The sequence below is a fragment of the Mus caroli genome, chromosome 6 (assembly GCF_900094665.2).
Source record: "Mus caroli chromosome 6, CAROLI_EIJ_v1.1, whole genome shotgun sequence".
Taxonomy (NCBI): Eukaryota; Metazoa; Chordata; class Mammalia; order Rodentia; family Muridae; genus Mus; species Mus caroli.
In genome coordinates, this window is record NC_034575.1 from 11,168,993 (window position 1) to 11,172,599 (window position 3,607).

The following is a 3,607-nucleotide window of genomic DNA, read 5'->3' on the forward strand; positions in this document are numbered from 1 at the left end:
AAACAAAGAAACGAATATGACAAAACAAAAACAAAAACAACCCACCACTAAGAGTTCATTCAGTCACAGAGTAATCTTCTGAGGCCAAAAGTCCATCTAAATGCAATGAAGATTTGCTTTCATTAAAGACAGAGGTGAGGACAAAATCTGCAGTGGAAGTTATGACACTCTAGAAAGCAACAAATGTGGATCACTGACCAAAACAATTATGTTCTTGATGCAAATGCAGATTGCGTATTGTTATATATATAGTACATTGCGTTTTTGTTTTCCCCATCTTTTTGGTGGTGAGTTCATGTTGTTAGAAGTACATGTCTTGTATGGTCTTAATCTCTGTTGTGTACTATTTTTTTATAGTCTTAAGTTATAATAAAAAAAACAAAAAACAAAAAAAAAACAAAAAACAAAAAGTAGGAACCAAACATAAACGGTCTAGTAAAGCCAAAAATTAATTTCCTATTGATTTTAAAGTGATCTAGCTGAGTTTTTACACTGAAAGCAAAGATTATAGCAAGTGTAGCCCATGGTATTTATTTTCAGTCAAACCAAAGTTACATATAATTCTGCCTCTGCTTATACGGGATATGAACACTAACACACTCCCTTCAAAGACTTGTGCAGGCCAAATTGTTGGAATGCTGATTTTCTTGACAACTCTAAACCCCAAAACTATGATAAGACGTTATGGTGTAGTTGAAGTTAGCATAGTCAGATGTTTGCTTAAAACCTAGAGACTTTACGTGTTGCTTTTCATGTGCTGTGCCAAGTCTTGATAATACTTTTTCCCCCAACCAAGGGACCTCATAACCTGATTATGGTTATTGCTTTACAAACAGTTTTGACAGAAGGTGGCTGCTAGAGCTTAACAAATGTCCCGGTTCCATGTGATGGAGCCGGTTCTTGCAAACTAAGCTCAATGTTTATCCTTTGCTGAAGTCAGCAAATAGAGTTAGAGAGATACCCAGTCATCTATCACACCAAATAGAAGGACATAACGGCTTTCAAAGGGTTTTCCCACTTACCCAAAAGGCTTTCTGAAAGCTTCTACCTCTGCAAAAAAGAAAAAAGAAAAAAAAAAAAGAAAAAAAGGAAAAAAAAACAAGAAAAAATAAAAGAGAAAAAAGCTAGAACAATTACGGCAGATTGCATGAAACATGAGAACGTCACAGTACCTGCTACTTTTCATTATGTTTGTCTTTGGGTCATGATCAACGAACCGGAAGTTATTGATGTGGTATCAAAGGCGAGATTGGTATTCTGAAGGATGGTTCTCTGATGTCTAGGATACTGCTGTAGGGATAATCTGAAAGGGAAACGAGTCTTTCGGGTGCATGTTCAAAAAGCTTTGATGGACTGGAAGTAACTTGGAGAGTTTTTCCATCGGGAGGGTGGCCTAAGACTACAATGCTAAAGTATGCATACCTCAGTTTCAAAACTTTTGAAAGGAAGTCTCAGCCACAGAATGCATATACCTGTAGAGTTTTGCATGGGTTTTATATGAATACAATTTTAAAAAATAGCTGCTTGCACATTATACCAGAAAAACCTCCAAAACTGCAATTGCTTTGAAAATAGATTTTAGGTTTTTTGGAGTTTTCTGAAATGCTTGGTCTGTATTTTGATAATTGTGCATATTATGTAAAAATGTTGGTGGACCCATAAAATGACCAGACTTTTTCTAAGAAAAATGTTGCTTTAATGCATTTCATGGATTTTTACTCTTCTATCATTGCTTGCTAGTAATAGCAAACCTGCTTTTCTGCATCTGCTTTGCGTAGCTATTGTAAGGCTTTGAACTAATGTATGTATTTATTGCTTGAACTTCTGTGCATACCTTATAAAGCATAATGTCTGACAATTTAAATGGCTCATGTATTCTTGCTTCTACCATAAGCTGATTATGGGGACTATGATCTTTTGTATACAGCAAATTTTAACTGTAGCACAAACATCTGTTTATGTATTGGTGGGATATACCTGTTTTATTTATCTTCTTTGAGGTAAACTAATTTTTGATACTTTTCATTACTGTGTACTATGTTCATACTTTGAATTCTCTGACGTTAGAAGTCATGGTTGAGAATTGTAACAGCTGTTATTTGTTCTGTATTCATGGCTTTCACTGCTGAATAAAATAAAGGACCAAACCTAGGATTTGAAAGAAAACTGCCTACCTCTAACACCAGGGAGTTACCAGATTCTATTTTACATAGTTTTAGTCTACAGAGACACAATTGCTTAAACCTAGTGGGCTTAAGACTTATATTCTATGTGTTGGATTCATGGCACCATTGTATTGTTTGAAAATCAATTAAAATTTCATGTGACTGTTACAAGTATTTGGTAGAATTACCACTAACTGGCTTTTCTTCAGATGAGGCAGATAAAGAGAATCGTCATCAGCATTCTGTGTCTACAGCTGCTTGACTTCATAGGAATGCATTTCTGTGTGATTAGGGAATCGAAGAACAGCCAGCTAGGAATGGAGCTACAGAAGTTCACTTAAAACAAATGGTCCTGGACTTTAATGTCCCTGGGCAGATTCAGTTGCAACATCCAATAGACTATTTTGTAAAGTTTTGAAATTGGGCGTTTACATTTTTTTGAGAATTTGTAAGACCTCCTACTACTCATGTTAATATTAACACACTCCTGGACAGTAACTTCACTGACATATTAGCTATTGAAAAAAACCTTACTCTTGTTGCTTCATTCATTCAAGTTGCAATGAAAGGGGCTTTTTCCCTCTCCGTCTAAGAACACTTGACTAATCTTACTTAACAGAAAAGAGGGGTGTACATTTTTCTTTAGAATTAATGTATGAACAGTGTCTCACTTCTGCTGGATGTAAAAAAAAATGTATATGAAACCATTTCATTCAGTTGGTTACATTTCTGAAGTACAAATAAAAAAAGATCTAAGTCTTTTTGACCCATTTATAACCACTAGGATTGTATTCTGTTTGAGAGGTCGTTCTTCCATACTGGAGACAAGTCATAAAGTTGTGTGCCCATGCCCTGCAGTTTGTTTCAATATAAACTCCTAGGAACTGAGGAATCCTAGAATAGATCATACCTAAAGGTAGCCAATAAAGGTTTTAGCTGTTTGTCAGATACATCCGTTAATAATTATCCTTGGGTTCAAATGTGTTCTCTAGTAGTCTTTGTTGTTTACTTTCCTGTTTTTATTCTAATAGACCTCAGGGTTGTTAATGTCAAATCTCAAAACATAGATGAGCATTTCTTTTTTTATTTCATAAACCCTATGTACATGAGCATACATGTGCACACACACACACACACAGACATTGATCGCACTCATGACATATGATCACTATTTAGAGAATGCACAGGAATAGTGGACACAAGTTTTCAATAGTTCTGTAAGATTCTGGGGATAAATACAAGACCTTTTTAGGGAAAACCCCAGAAACTTATAAACTCAGCAGAGAAATGTTTGGAAAGTAAAATGGAACATAAATGTGTTGAGTATACTTTTATTTTATGTATAATTTAATACTTTCTGCCATCCCAGTGAAAGGGTAACTTAACTGACATGCTGTTCACAGGATAAGAATTGTTTCAAACTAAATTTGAATGTGAGATAC

The 3,607-nt window shown here is 35.0% G+C and overlaps 1 protein-coding gene across 1 annotated transcript in view; it reads left to right on the plus strand.

Moving 5' to 3' along the window:
- The window catches only part of Foxp2 (forkhead box P2), a 520,673-nt gene extending 517,677 nt beyond the window's left edge, over positions 1-2,996 (plus strand). Inside the window, exon 21 of the mRNA XM_021164323.2 lies at positions 1-2,996. This exon is cut by the window's left edge and continues 1,172 nt beyond it. The gene's annotated coding sequence lies outside the window, so the exon portion shown is untranslated.
- The last annotated feature ends 611 nt before the right edge of the window (positions 2,997-3,607 follow it).